Source organism: Lissotriton helveticus, chromosome 10, assembly GCF_964261635.1.
Source record: "Lissotriton helveticus chromosome 10, aLisHel1.1, whole genome shotgun sequence".
Classification (NCBI taxonomy): Eukaryota; Metazoa; Chordata; class Amphibia; order Caudata; family Salamandridae; genus Lissotriton; species Lissotriton helveticus.
In genome coordinates, this window is record NC_136071.1 from 1,207,630,403 (window position 1) to 1,207,647,451 (window position 17,049).

Genomic DNA, 17,049 nt, shown 5'->3' on the forward strand with positions numbered 1-17,049 from the left:
CTGAGCATACCCGGCCACACTTAGGGCGAACAAAGCGATACAAAAGGGGATGATGGATGGGGCGTTTGAACAAATCAAACACTCACCACCAGTCAACTGATATGGGTTTAATCCATCACCATTCTTTAGCTCACTCAGCCACCCCAGTTCAGACATGGCCATATGCAAATCAGTCTGACCCTGTGCCTCATGGGAACAGTCCAGCCGGAACTGCCAAGCCATGTCTTCTCTGGACCGGAAACAAGCATCCTGAGACCGGTTTCGGATTCATAATCCTCATCAGCCAGGCTATCTTGAATCCAGTGGCCAAATGAGCAAGGGACTCACGTCTGAGCATACCCTGCCACACTTAGGGCGAACAAAGTGATACAAAAGGGGATGATGGACGGAGCGTTTGAGCAAATCAAACACTCACCCCCAGTCAACTGATCTGGGTTTAATCCATCACCGTTCTTTAGCTCACTCAGCCACCCCAGTTCAGACATGGCCATATGCAAATCAGTCTGTCAATGTGCCTCATGGGAACAGTCCAGCCCGAACTGCCAAGCCATGTCTTCCCTGGACCGGAAACAAGCATCCTGGGACCGGTTTTGGATTCATAATCCTCATCAGCCAGGCTATCTTGAATCCAGTGGCCAAGTGAGCAAGGGACTCACGTCTGAGCATACCCTGCCACACTTAGGGCGAACAAAGCGATACAAAAGGGGATGATGGACGGAGCGTTTGAGCAAATCAAACACTCACCCCAGTCAACTGATCTGGGTTTAATCCATCACCATTCTTTAGCTCACTCAGCCACCCCAGTTCAGACATGGCCATATGCAAATCAGTCTGACCCTGTGCCTCATGGGAACAGTCCAGCCCAAACTGCCAAGCCATGTCTTCCCTGGACCGGAAACAAGCATCCTGGGACCGGTTTCGGATTCATAATCCTCATCAGCCAGGCTATCTTGAATCCAGTGACCAGGTGAGCAAGGGACTCACGTCTGAGCATACCCTGCCACACTTAGGGCGAACAAAGCGATAGAAAAGGGGATGATGGACGGAGCGTTTGAGCAAATCAAACACTCACCCCAGTCAACTGATCTGGGTTTAATCCATCACCATTCTTTAGCTCACTCAGCCACCCCAGTTCAGACATGGCCATATGCAAATCAGTCTGACCCTGTGCCTCATGGGAACAGTCCAGCCCGTACTGCCAAGCTATGTCTTCCCTGGACCGGAAACAAGCATCCTGGGACCGGTTTCGGATTCATAATCCTCATCAGCCAGGCTATCTTGAATCCAGTGACCAAGTGAGCAAGGGACTCACGTCTGAGCATACCCTGCCACACTTAGGGCAAACAAAGCGATAGAAAAAGGGATGATGGATGGAGCGTTTGAGCAAATCAAACACTCACCCCCAGTCAACTGATCTGGGTTTAATCCATCACCATTCTTTAGCTCACTCAGCCACCCCAGTTCAGACATGGCCATATGCAAATCAGTCTGACCCTGTGCCTCATGGGAACAGTCCAGCCCGAACTGCCAAGCCATGTCTTCCCTGGACCGGAAGCAAGCCTCCTGGGGCCGGTTTCGGATTCATAATCCTCATCCGCCAGGCTATATTGAATCTAGTGGCCAAGTGAGCAAGGGACTCATGTGTGAGCATACCCGGCCACACTTAGGGCGAACAAAGCGATACAAAAGAGGATGATGGATGGGGCGTTTGAGCAAATCAAACACTCACCACCAGTCAACTGATCTGGGTTTAATCCATCACCATTCTTTAGCTCACTCAGCCACCCCAGTTCAGACATGGCCATATGCAAATCAGTCTGACCCTGTGCCTCATGGGAACAGTCCAGCCGGAACTGCCAAGCCATGTCTTCTCTGGACCGGAAACAAGCATCCTGAGACCGGTTTCGGATTCATAATCCTCATCAGCCAGGCTATCTTGAATCCAGTGGCCAAGTGAGCAAGGGACTCACGTCTGAGCATACCCTGCCACACTTAGGGCGAACAAAGCGATACAAAAGGGGATGATGGACGGAGCGTTTGATCAAATCAAACACTCACCTCAGTCAACTGATCTGGGTTTAATCCATCACCATTCTTTAGCTCACTCAGCCACCCCAGTTCAGACATGGCCATATGCAAATCAGTCTGACCCTGTGCCTCATGGGAACAGTCCAGCCCGAACTGCCAAGCCATGTCTTCCCTGGACCGGAAGCAAGCCTCCTGGGACCGGTTTCGGATTCATAATCCTCATCCGCCAGGCTATCTTGAATCCAGTGGCCAAGTGAGCAAGGGACTCATGTGTGAGCATACCCGGCCACACTTAGGGCGAACAAAGCGATACAAAAGAGGATGATGGATGGGGCGTTTGAGCAAATCAAACACTCACCACCAGTCAACTGATCTGGGTTTAATCCATCACCATTCTTTAGCTCACTCAGCCACCCCAGTTCAGACATGGCCATATGCAAATCAGTCTGACCCTGTGCCTCATGGGAACAGTCCAGCCGGAACTGCCAAGCCATGTCTTCTCTGGACCGGAAACAAGCATCCTGAGACCGGTTTTGGATTCATAATCCTCATCAGCCAGGCTATCTTGAATCCAGTGGCCAAATGAGCAAGGGACTCACGTCTGAGCATACCCTGCCACACTTAGGGCGAACAAAGTGATACAAAAGGGGATGATGGACGGAGCGATTGAGCAAATCAAACACTCACCCCCAGTCAACTGATCTGGGTTTAATCCATCACCATTCTTTAGCTCACTCAGCCACCCCAGTTCAGACATGGCCATATGCAAATCAGTCTGACCCTGTGCCTAATGGGAACAGTCCAGCCGGAACTGCCAAGCCATGTCTTCTCTGGACCGGAAACAAGCATCCTGAGACCGGTTTCGGAATCATAATCCTCATCAGCCAGGCTATCTTGAATCCAGTGGCCAAATGAGCAAGGGACTCACGTCTGAGCACACCCTGCCACACTTAGGGCGAACAAAGTGATACAAAAAAGGGGATGATGGACGGAGCTTTTGAGCAAATCAAACACTCACCCCCAGTCAACTGATCTGGGTTTAATCCATCACCGTTCTTTAGCTCACTCAGCCACCCCAGTTCAGATATGCAAATCAGTCTGTCCCTGTGCCTCATGGGAACAGTCCAGCCTGAACTGCCAAGCCATGTCTTCCCTGGACCGGAAACAAGCACACTGGGACCGGTTTCGGATTCATAATCCTCATCAGCCAGGCTATCTTGAATCCAGTGGCCAAGTGAGCAAGGGACTCACGTCTGAGCATACCCTGCCACACTTAGGGCGAACAAAGCGATACAAAAGGGGATGATGGACGGAGCGTTTGAGCAAATCAAACACTCACCCCAGTCAACTGATCTGGGTTTAATCCATCACCATTCTTTAGCTCACTCAGCCACCCAAGTTCAGACATGGCCATATGCAAATCAGTCTGACCCTGTGCCTCATGGGAACAGTCCAGCCCAAACTGCCAAGCCATGTCTTCCCTGGACCGGAAACAAGCATCCTGGGACCGGTTTCGGATTCATAATCCTCATCAGCCAGGCTATCTTGAATCCAGTGACCAAGTGAGCAAGGGACTCACGTCTGAGCATACCCTGCCACACTTAGGGCGTACAAAGCGATAGAAAAGGGGATGATGGACGGAGCGTTTGAGCAAATCAAACACTCACCCCAGTCAACTGATCTGGGTTTAATCCATCACCATTCTTTAGCTCACTCAGCCACCCCAGTTCAGACATGGCCATATGCAAATCAGTCTGACCCTGTGCCTCATGGGAACAGTCCAGCCCATACTGCCAAGCTATGTCTTCCCTGGACCGGAAACAAGCATCCTGGGACCGGTTTCGGATTCATAATCTTCATCAGCCAGGCTATCTTGAATCCAGTGGCCAAATGAGCAAGGGACTCACGTCTGAGCATACCCTGCCACACTTAGGGCAAACAAAGCGATAGAAAAGGGGATGATGGACGGAGCGTTTGAGCAAATCAAACACTCACCCCAGTCAACTGATCTGGGTTTAATCCATCACCATTCTTTAGCTCACTCAGCCACCCCAGTTCAGACATGGCCATATGCAAATCAGTCTGACCCTGTGCCTCATGGGAACAGTCCAGCCGGAACTGCCAAGCCATGTCTTCTCTGGACCGGAAACAAGCATCCTGAGACCGGTTTCGGATTCATAATCTTCATCAGCCAGGCTATCTTGAATCCAGTGGCCAAATGAGCAAGGGACTCACGTCTGAGCATACCCTGCCACACTTAGGGCGAACAAAGTGATACAAAAGGGGATGATGGACGGAGCGTTTGAGCAAATCAAACACTCACCCCCAGTCAACTGATCTGGGTTTAATCCATCACCGTTCTTTAGCTCACTCAGCCACCCCAGTTCAGTCATGGCCATATGCAAATCAGTCTGTCAATGTGCCTCATGGGAACAGTCCAGCCCGAACTGCCAAGCCATGTCTTCCCTGGACCGGAAACAAGCATCCTGGGACCGGTTTTGGATTCATAATCCTCATCAGCCAGGCTATCTTGAATCCAGTGGCCAAGTGAGCAAGGGACTCACGTCTGAGCATACCCTGCCACACTTAGGGCGAACAAAGCGATACAAAAGGGGATGATGGACGGAGCGTTTGAGCAAATCAAACACTCACCCCAGTGAACTGATCTGGGTTTAATCCATCACCATTCTTTAGCTCACTCAGCCACCCCAGTTCAGACATGGCCATATGCAAATCAGTCTGACCCTGTGCCTCATGGGAACAGTCCAGCCCAAACTGCCAAGCCATGTCTTCCCTGGACCGGAAACAAGCATCCTGGGACCGGTTTCGGATTCATAATCCTCATCCGCCAGGCTATCTTGAATCCAGTGGCCAAGGGAGCAAGGGACTCATGTCTGAGCATACCCGGCCACACTTAGGGCGAACAAAGCGATACAAAAGGGGATGATGGATGGGGCGTTTGAACAAATCAAACACTCACCACCAGTCAACTGATATGAGTTTAATCCATCACCATTCTTTAGCTCACTCAGCCACCCCAGTTCAGACATGGCCATATGCAAATCAGTCTGACCCTGTGCCTCATGGGAACAGTCCAGCCGGAACTGCCAAGCCATGTCTTCTCTGGACCGGAAACAAGCATCCTGAGACCGGTTTCGGATTCATAATCCTCATCAGCCAGGCTATCTTGAATCCAGTGGCCAAGTGAGCAAGGGACTCACGTCTGAGCATACCCTGCCACACTTAGGGCGAACAAAGCGATACAAAAGGGGATGATGGACGGAGCGTTTGATCAAATCAAACACTCACCTCAGTCAACTGATCTGGGTTTAATCCATCACCATTCTTTAGCTCACTCAGCCACCCCAGTTCAGACATGGCCATATGCAAATCAGTCTGACCCTGTGCCTCATGGGAACAGTCCAGCCCGAACTGCCAAGCCATGTCTTCCCTGGACCGGAAGCAAGCCTCCTGGGACCGGTTTTGGATTCATAATCCTCATCCGCCAGGCTATCTTGAATCCAGTGGCCAAGGGAGCAAGGGACTCATGTCTGAGCATACCCGGCCACACTTAGGGCGAACAAAGCGATACAAAAGGGGATGATGGATGGGGCGTTTGAACAAATCAAACACTCACCACCAGTCAACTGATATGAGTTTAATCCATCACCATTCTTTAGCTCACTCAGCCACCCCAGTTCAGACATGGCCATATGCAAATCAGTCTGACCCTGTGCCTCATGGGAACAGTCCAGCCGGAACTGCCAAGCCATGTCTTCTCTGGACCGGAAACAAGCATCCTGAGACCGGTTTCGGATTCATAATCCTCATCAGCCAGGCTATCTTGAATCCAGTGGCCAAGTGAGCAAGGGACTCACGTCTGAGCATACCCTGCCACACTTAGGGCGAACAAAGCGATACAAAAGGGGATGATGGACGGAGCGTTTGATCAAATCAAACACTCACCTCAGTCAACTGATCTGGGTTTAATCCATCACCATTCTTTAGCTCACTCAGCCACCCCAGTTCAGACATGGCCATATGCAAATCAGTCTGACCCTGTGCCTCATGGGAACAGTCCAGCCCGAACTGCCAAGCCATGTCTTCCCTGGACCGGAAGCAAGCCTCCTGGGACCGGTTTTGGATTCATAATCCTCATCCGCCAGGCTATCTTGAATCCAGTGGCCAAGTGAGCAAGGGACTCATGTGTGAGCATAACCGGCCACACTTAGGGCGAACAAAGCGATACAAAAGAGGATGATTGATGGGGCGTTTGAGCAAATCAAACACTCACCACCAGTCAACTGATCTGGGTTTAATCCATCACCATTCTTTAGCTCACTCAGCCACCCCAGTTCAGACATGGCCATATGCAAATCAGTCTGACCCTGTGCCTCATGGGAACAGTCCAGCCGGAACTGCCAAGCCATGTCTTCTCTGGACCGGAAACAAGCATCCTGAGACCGGTTTTGGATTCATAATCCTCATCAGCCAGGCTATCTTGAATCCAGTGGCCAAATGAGCAAGGGACTCACGTCTGAGCATACCCTGCCACACTTAGGGCGAACAAAGTGATACAAAAGGGGATGATGGACGGAGCGATTGAGCAAATCAAACACTCACCCCCAGTCAACTGATCTGGGTTTAATCCATCACCATTCTTTAGCTCACTCAGCCACCCCAGTTCAGACATGGCCATATGCAAATCAGTCTGACCCTGTGCCTAATGGGAACAGACCAGCCGGAACTGCCAAGCCATGTCTTCTCAGGACCGGAAACAAGCATCCTGAGACCGGTTTCGGAATCATAATCCTCATCAGCCAGGCTATCTTGAATCCAGTGGCCAAATGAGCAAGGGACTGACGTCTGAGCACACCCTGCCACACTTAGGGCGAACAAAGTGATACAAAAAAGGGGATGATGGACGGAGCTTTTGAGCAAATCAAACACTCACCCCCAGTCAACTGATCTGGGTTTAATCCATCACCGTTCTTTAGCTCACTCAGCCACCCCAGTTCAGATATGCAAATCAGTCTGTCCCTGTGCCTCATGGGAACAGTCCAGCCTGAACTGCCAAGCCATGTCTTCCCTGGACCGGAAACAAGCATCCTGGGACCGGTTTTGGATTCATAATCCTCATCAGCCAGGCTATCTTGAATCCAGTGGCCAAGTGAGCAAGGGACTCACGTCTGAGCATACCCTGCCACACTTAGGGCGAACAAAGCGATACAAAAGGGGATGATGGACGGAGCGTTTGAGCAAATCAAACACTCACCCCAGTCAACTGATCTGGGTTTAATCCATTACCATTCTTTAGCTCACTCAGCCACCCCAGTTCAGACATGGCCATATGCAAATCAGTCTGACCCTGTGCCTCATGGGAACAGTCCAGCCCAAACTGCCAAGCCATGTCCTCCCTGGACCGGAAACAAGCATCCTGGGACCGGTTTCGGATTCATAATCCTCATCAGCCAGGCTATCTTGAATCCAGTGACCAAGTGAGCAAGGGACTCACGTCTGAGCATACCCTGCCACACTTAGGGCGAACAAAGCGATAGAAAAGGGGATGATGGACGGAGCGTTTGAGCAAATCAAACACTCACCCCAGTCAACTGATCTGGGTTTAATCCATCACCATTCTTTAGCTCACTCAGCCACCCCAGTTCAGACATGGCCATATGCAAATCAGTCTGACCCTGTGCCTCATGGGAACAGTCCAGCCCGTACTGCCAAGCTATGTCTTCCCTGGACCGGAAACAAGCATCCTGGGACCGGTTTCGGATTCATAATCCTCATCAGCCAGGCTATCTTGAATCCAGTGACCAAGTGAGCAAGGGACTCACGTCTGAGCATACCCTGCCACACTTAGGGCAAACAAAGCGATAGAAAAAGGGATGATGGATGGAGCGTTTGAGCAAATCAAACACTCACCCCCAGTCAACTGATCTGGGTTTAATCCATCACCATTCTTTAGCTCACTCAGCCACCCCAGTTCAGACATGGCCATATGCAAATCAGTCTGACCCTGTGCCTCATGGGAACAGTCCAGCCCGAACTGCCAAGCCATGTCTTCCCTGGACCGGAAGCAAGCCTCCTGGGACCGGTTTCGGATTCATAATCCTCATCCGCCAGGCTATCTTGAATCTAGTGGCCAAGTGAGCAAGGGACTCATGTGTGAGCATACCCGGCCACACTTAGGGCGAACAAAGCGATACAAAAGAGGATGATGGATGGGGCGTTTGAGCAAATCAAACACTCACCACCAGTCAACTGATCTGGGTTTAATCCATCACCATTTTTTAGCTCACTCAGCCACCCCAGTTCAGACATGGCCATATGCAAATCAGTCTGACCCTGTGCCTCATGGGAACAGTCCAGCCGGAACTGCCAAGCCATGTCTTCTCAGGACCGGAAACAAGCATCCTGAGACCAGTTTTGGATTCATAATCCTCATCAGCCAGGCTATCTTGAATCCAGTGGCCAAATGAGCAAGGGACTCACGTCTGAGCATACCCTGCCACACTTAGGGCGAACAAAGTGATACAAAAGGGGATGATGGACGGAGCGTTTGAGCAAATCAAACACTCACCCCCAGTCAACTGATCTGGGTTTAATCCATCACCATTCTTTAGCTCACTCAGCCACCCCAGTTCAGACATGGCCATATGCAAATCAGTCTGTCCCTGTGCCTCATGGGAACAGTCCAGCCTGAACTGCCAAGCCATGTCTTCCCTGGACCGGAAACAAGCATCCTGGGACCGGTTTCGGATTCATAATCCTCATCAGCCAGGCTATCTTGAATCCAGTGGCCAAGCGAGCAAGGGACTCACGCCTGAGCATACCCTGCCACACTTAGGGCGAACAAAGCGATACAAAAGGGGATGATGGACGGAGCGTTTGAGCAAATCAAACACTCACCCCAGTCAACTGATCTGGGTTTAATCCATCACCATTCTTTAGCTCACTCAGCCACCCCAGTTCAGACATGGCCATATGCAAATCAGTCTGACCCTGTGCCTCATGGGAACAGTCCAGCCCGAACTGCCAAGCCATGTCTTCCCTGGACCGGAAGCAAGCCTCCTGGGACCGGTTTCGGATTCATAATCCTCATCCGCCAGGCTATCTTGAATCTAGTGGCCAAGTGAGCAAGGGACTCATGTGTGAGCATACCAGGCCACACTTAGGGCGAACAAAGCGATACAAAAGAGGATGATGGATGGGGCGTTTGAGCAAATCAAACACTCACCCCCAGTCAACTGATCTGGGTTTAATCCATCACCATTCTTTAGCTCACTCAGCCACCCCAGTTCAGACATGGCCATATGCAAATCAGTCTGTCCCTGTGCCTCATGGGAACAGTCCAGCCTGAACTGCCAAGCCATGTCTTCCCTGGACCGGAAACAAGCATCCTGGGACCGGTTTCGGATTCATAATCCTCATCAGCCAGGCTATCTTGAATCCAGTGGCCAAGCGAGCAAGGGACTCACGTCTGAGCATACCCTGCCACACTTAGGGCGAACAAAGCGATACAAAAGGGGATGATGGACGGAGCGTTTGAGCAAATCAAACACTCACCCCAGTCAACTGATCAGGGTTTAATCCATCACCATTCTTTAGCTCACTCAGCCACCCCAGTTCAGACATGGCCATATGCAAATCAGTCTGACCCTGTGCCTCATGGGAACAGTCCAGCCCGTACTGCCAAGCCATGTTTTCCCTGGACGGGAAACAAGCATCCTGGGACCGGTTTCGGATTCATAATCCTCATCAGCCAGGCTATCTTGAATCCAGTGACCAAGTGAGCAAGGGACTCACGTCTGAGCATACCCTGCCACACTTAGGGCGAACAAAGCGATACAAAAGGGGATGATGGACGGAGCGTTTGAGCAAATCAAACACTCACCCCCAGTCAACTGATCTGGGTTTAACCCCTTCCATGCTCATGACGAGCTGGGCTCGTCATGAGGTAGCCTCCTCGCACGCTCATGACGAGCCCAGCTCGTCACGTAACATGCGGTTCGAAGAATCTCAGCGCGCGAGCGGAATTCCGCCCGCACGCATGCGGTTAATCCATCACCATTCTTTAGCTCACTCAGCCACCCCAGTTCAGACATGGCCATATGCAAATCAGTCTGACCCTGTGCCTCATGGGAACAGTCCAGCCCGAACTGCCAAGCCATCTCTTCCCTGGACCGGAAACAAGCCTCCTGGGACCGGTTTCGGATTCATAATCCTCATCCGCCAGGCTATCTCGAATCCAGTGGCCAAGTGAGCAAGGGACTCATGTGTGAGCATACCCGGCCACACTTAGGGCGAACAAGGCGATACAAAATGGGATGATGGATGGGGCGTTTGAGCAAATCAAACACTCACCACCAGTCAACTGATCTGGGTTTAATCCATCACCATTCTTTAGCTCACTCAGCCAGCCCAGTTCAGACATGGCCATATGCAAATCAGTCTGACCCTGTGCCTCTCGGGAACAGTCCAGCCGGAACTGCCAAGCCATGTCTTCTCTGGACCGGAAACAAGCATCCTGAGACCGGTTTCGGATTCATAATCCTCATCAGCCAGGCTATCTTGAATCCAGTGGCCAAGTGAGCAAGGGACTCACGTCTGAGCATACCCTGCCACACTTAGGGCGAACAAAGCGATACAAAAGGGGATGATGGACGGAGCGTTTGAGCAAATCAAACACTCACCTCAGTCAACTGATCTGGGTTTAATACATCACCATTCTTTAGCTCACTCAGCCACCCCAGTTCAGACATGGCCATATGCAAATCAGCCTGACCCTGTGCCTCATGGGAACAGTCCAGCCCGAACTGCCAAGCCATGTCTTCCCTGGACCGGAAACAAGCATCCTGGGACCAGTTTCGGATTCATAATCCTCATCAGCCAGGCTATCTTGAATCCAGTGGCCAAGCGAGCAAGGGACTCACGTCTGAGCATACCCTGCCACACTTAGGGCGAACAAAGCGATACAAAAGGGGATGATGGACGGAGCGTTTGAGCAAATCAAACACTCACCCCAGTCAACTGATCTGGTTTTAACCCTTCACCATTCTTTAGCTCACTCAGCCACCCCAGTTCAGACATGGCCATATGCAAATCAGTCTGACCCTGTGCCTCATGGGAACAGTCCAGCCCATACCGCCAAGCCATGTCTTCCCTGGACCGGAAACAAGCATCCTGGGACCGGTTTCGGATTCATAATCCTCATCCGCCAGGCTATCTTGAATCCAGTGGCCAAGTGAGCAAGGGACTCATGTGTGAGCATACCCGGCCACACTTAGGGCGAACAAAGCGATACAAAAGGGGATGATGGATGGGGCGTTTGAGCAAATCAAACACTCACCACCAGTCAACTGATCTGGGTTTAATCCATCACCATTATTTAGCTCACTCAGCCACCCCAGTTCAGACATGGCCATATGCAAATCAGTCTGACCCTGTGCCTCATGGGAACAGTCCAGCCGGAACTGCCAAGCCATGTCTTCTCTGGACCAGAAACAAGCATCCTGAGACCGGTTTCGGATTCATAATCCTCATCAGCCAGGCTATCTTGAATCCAGTGGCCAAATGAGCAAGGGACTCACGTCTGAGCATACCCTGCCACACTTAGGGCGAACAAAGTGATACAAAAGGGGATGATGGACGGAGCGTTTGAGCAAATCAAATACTCACCCCCAGTCAACTGATCTGGGTTTAATCCATCACCATTCTTTAGCTCACTCAGCCACCCCAGTTCAGACATGGCCATATGCAAATCAGTCTGACCCTGTGCCTCATGGGAACAGTCCAGCCCAAACTGCCAAGCCATGTCTTCCCTGGACCGGAAACAAGCATCCTGGGACCGGTTTCGGATTCATAATCCTCATCCGCCAGGCTATCTTGAATCCAGTGGCCAAGTGAGCAAGGGACTCATCTCTGAGCATACCCGGCCACACTTAGGGCGAACAAAGCGATACAAAAGGGGATAATGGATGGGGCGTTTGAACAAATCAAACACTCACCACCAGTCAACTGATATGAGTTTAATCCATCACCATTCTTTAGCTCACTCAGCCACCCCAGTTCAGACATGGCCATATGCAAATCAGTCTGACCCGGTGCCTCATGGGAACAGTCCAGCCGGAACTGCCAAGCCATGTCTTCTCTGGACCGGAAACAAGCATCCTGAGACCGGTTTCGGATTCATAATCCTCATCCGCCAGGCTATCTTGAATCCAGTGGCCAAGTGAGCAAGGGACTCATGTCTGAGCATACCCGGCCACACTTAGGGCGAACAAAGCGATACAAAAGGGGATGATGGATGGGGCGTTTGAACAAATCAAACAATCACCACCAGTCAACTGATCTGGGTTTAATCCATCACCATTCTTTAGCTCACTCAGCCACCCCAGTTCAGACATGGCCATATGCAAATCAGTCTGACCCTGTGCCTCATGGGAACAGTCCAGCCGGAACTGCCAAGCCATGTCTTCTCTGGACCGGAAACAAGCATCCTGAGACCGGTTTCGGATTCATAATCCTCATCAGCCAGGCTATCTTGAATCCAGTGGCCAAATGAGCAAGGGACTCACGTCTGAGCATACCCTGCCACACTTAGGGCGAACAAAGTGATACAAAAGGGGATGATGGACGGAGCGTTTGAGCAAATCAAACACTCACCCCCAGTCAACTGATCTGGGTTTAATCCATCACCGTTCTTTAGCTCACTCAGCCACCCCAGCTCAGACATGGCCATATGCAAATCAGTCTGTCAATGTGCCTCATGGGAACAGTCCAGCCCGAACTACCAAGCCATGTCTTCCCTGGACCGGAAACAAGCATCCTGGGACCGGTTTTGGATTCATAATCCTCATCAGCCAGGCTATCTTGAATCCAGTGGCCAAGTGAGCAAGGGACTCACGTCTGAGCATACCCTGCCACACTTAGGGCGAACAAAGCGATACAAAAGGGGATGATGGACGGAGCGTTTGAGCAAATCAAACACTCACCCCAGTCAACTGATCTGGGTTTAATCCATCACCATTCTTTAGCTCCCTCAGCCACCCCAGTTCAGACATGGCCCTATGCAAATCAGTCTGACCCTGTGCCTCATGGGAACAGTCCAGCCCAAACTGCCAAGCCATGTCTTCCCTGGACCGGAAACAAGCATCCTGGGACCGGTTTCGGATTCATAATCCTCATCCGCCAGGCTATCTTGAATCCAGTGGCCAAGGGAGCAAGGGACTCATGTCTGAGCATACCCGGCCACACTTAGGGCGAACAAAGCGATACAAAAGGGGATGATGGATGGGGCGTTTGAACAAATCAAACACTCACCACCAGTCAACTGATATGAGTTTAATCCATCACCATTCTTTAGCTCACTCAGCCACCCCAGTTCAGAAATGGCCATATGCAAATCAGTCTGACCCTGTGCCTCATGGGAACAGTCCAGCTGGAACTGCCAAGCCATGTCTTCTCTGGACCGGAAACAAGCATCCTGAGACCGGTTTCGGATTCATAATCCTCATCAGCCAGGCTATCTTGAATCCAGTGGCCAAGTGAGCAAGGGACTCACGTCTGAGCATACCCTGCCACACCCAGGGCGAACAAAGCGATACAAAAGGGGATGATGGACGGAGCGTTTGAGCAAATCAAACACTCACCTCAGTCAACTGATCTGGGTTTAATCCATCACCATTCTTTAGCTCACTCAGCCACCCCAGTTCAGACATGGCCATATGCAAATCAGTCTGACCCTGTGCCTCATGGGAACAGTCCAGCCCGAACTGCCAAGCCATGTCTTCCCTGGACCGGAAGCAAGCCTCCTGGGACCGGTTTCGGATTCATAATCCTCATCCGCCAGGCTATCTTGAATCCAGTGGCCAAGTGAGCAAGGGACTCATGTGTGAGCATACCCGGCCACACTTAGGGCGAACAAAGCGATACAAAAGAGGATGATGGATGGGGCGTTTGAGCAAATCAAACACTCACCACCAGTCAACTGATCTGGATTTTAACCCATCACCATTCTTTAGCTCACTCAGCCACCCCAGTTCAGACATGGCCATATGCAAATCAGTCTGACCCTGTGCCTAATGGGAACAGTCCAGCCGGAACTGCCAAGCCATGTCTTCTCTGGACCGGAAACAAGCATCCTGAGACCGGTTTCGGAATCATAATCCTCATCAGCTAGGCTATCTTGAATCCAGTGGCCAAATGAGCAAGGGACTCACGTCTGAGCACACCCTGCCACACTTAGGGCGAACAAAGTGATACAAAAAAGGGGATGATGGACGGAGCTTTTGAGCAAATCAAACACTCACCCCAGTCAACTGATCTGGGTTTAATCCATCACCATTCTTTAGCTCACTCAGCCACCCAAGTTCAGACATGGCCATATGCAAATCAGTCTGACCCTGTGCCTCATGGGAACAGTCCAGCCCAAACTGCCAAGCCATGTCTTCCCTGGACCGGAAACAAGCATCCTGGGACCGGTTTCGGATTCATAATCCTCATCCGCCAGGCTATCTTGAATCCAGTGGCCAAGTGAGCAAGGGACTCATGTCTGAGCATACCCGGCCACACTTAGGGCGAACAAAGCGATACAAAAGGGGATGATGGATGGGGCGTTTGAACAAATCAAACACTCACCACCAGTCAACTGATATGGGTTTAATCCATCACCATTCTTTAGCTCACTCAGCCACCCCAGTTCAGACATGGCCATATGCAAATCAGTCTGACCCTGTGCCTCATGGGAACAGTCCAGCCGGAACTGCCAAGCCATGTCTTCTCTGGACCGGAAACAAGCATCCTGAGACCGGTTTCGGATTCATAATCCTCATCAGCCAGGCTATCTTGAATCCAGTGGCCAAATGAGCAAGGGACTCACGTCTGAGCATACCCTGCCACACTTAGGGCGAACAAAGTGATACAAAAGGGGATGATGGACGGAGCGTTTGAGCAAATCAAACACTCACCCCCAGTCAACTGATCTGGGTTTAATCCATCACCGTTCTTTAGCTCACTCAGCCACCCCAGTTCAGACATGGCCATATGCAAATCAGTCTGTCAATGTGCCTCATGGGAACAGTCCAGCCCGAACTGCCAAGCCATGTCTTCCCTGGACCGGAAACAAGCATCCTGGGACCGGTTTTGGATTCATAATCCTCATCAGCCAGGCTATCTTGAATCCAGTGGCCAAGTGAGCAAGGGACTCACGTCTGAGCATACCCTGCCACACTTAGGGCGAACAAAGCGATACAAAAGGGGATGATGGACGGAGCGTTTGAGCAAATCAAACACTCACCCCAGTCAACTGATCTGGGTTTAATCCATCACCATTCTTTAGCTCACTCAGCCACCCCAGTTCAGACATGGCCATATGCAAATCAGTCTGACCCTGTGCCTCATGGGAACAGTCCAGCCCAAACTGCCAAGCCATGTCTTCCCCGGACCGGAAACAAGCATCCTGGGACCGGTTTCGGATTCATAATCCTCATCAGCCAGGCTATCTTGAATCCAGTGACCAGGTGAGCAAGGGACTCACGTCTGAGCATACCCTGCCACACTTAGGGCGAACAAAGCGATAGAAAAGGGGATGATGGACGGAGCGTTTGAGCAAATCAAACACTCACCCCAATCAACTGATCTGGGTTTAATCCATCACCATTCTTTAGCTCACTCAGCCACCCCAGTTCAGACATGGCCATATGCAAATCAGTCTGACCCTGTGCCTCATGGGAACAGTCCAGCCCGTACTGCCAAGCTATGTCTTCCCTGGACCGGAAACAAGCATCCTGGGACCGGTTTCGGATTCATAATCCTCATCAGCCAGGCTATCTTGAATCCAGTGACCAAGTGAGCAAGGGACTCACGTCTGAGCATACCCTGCCACACTTAGGGCAAACAAAGCGATAGAAAAAGGGATGATGGATGGAGCGTTTGAGCAAATCAAACACTCACCCCCAGTCAACTGATCTGGGTTTAATCCATCACCATTCTTTAGCTCACTCAGCCACCCCAGTTCAGACATGGCCATATGCAAATCAGTCTGACCCTGTTCCTCATGGGAACAGTCCAGCCCGAACTGCCAAGCCATGTCTTCCCTGGACCGGAAGCAAGCCTCCTGGGGCCGGTTTCGGATTCATAATCCTCATCCGCCAGGCTATCTTGAATCTAGTGGCCAAGTGAGCAAGGGACTCATGTGTGAGCATACCCGGCCACACTTAGGGCGAACAAAGCGATACAAAAGAGGATGATGGATGGGGCGTTTGAGCAAATCAAACACTCACCACCAGTCAACTGATCTGGGTTTAATCCATCACCATTCTTTAGCTCACTCAGCCACCCCAGTTCAGACATGGCCATATGCAAATCAGTCTGACCCTGTGCCTCATGGGAACAGTCCAGCCGGAACTGCCAAGCCATGTCTTCTCTGGACCGGAAACAAGCATCCTGAGACCGGTTTCGGATTCATAATCCTCATCAGCCAGGCTATCTTGAATCCAGTGGCCAAATGAGCAAGGGACTCACGTCTGAGCATACCCTGCCACACTTAGGGCGAACAAAGTGATACAAAAGGGGATGATGGACGGAGCGTTTGAGCAAATCAAACACTCACCCCCAGTCAACTGATCTGGGTTTAATCCATCACCATTCTTTAGCTCACTCAGCCACCCCAGTTCAGACATGGCCATATGCAAATCAGTCTGACCCTGTGCCTCATGGGAACAGTCCAGCCGGAACTGCCAAGCCATGTCTTCTCTGGACCGGAAACAAGCATCCTGAGACCGGTTTCGGATTCATAATCCTCATCAGCCAGGCTATCTTGAATCCAGTGGCCAAATGAGCAAGGGACTCATGTGTGAGCATACCCGGCCACACTTAGGGCGAACAAAGCGATACAAAAGAGGATGATGGATGGGGCGTTTGAGCAAATCAAACACTCACCACCAGTCAACTGATCTGGATTTTAACCCATCACCATTCTTTAGCTCACTCAGCCACCCCAGTTCAGACATG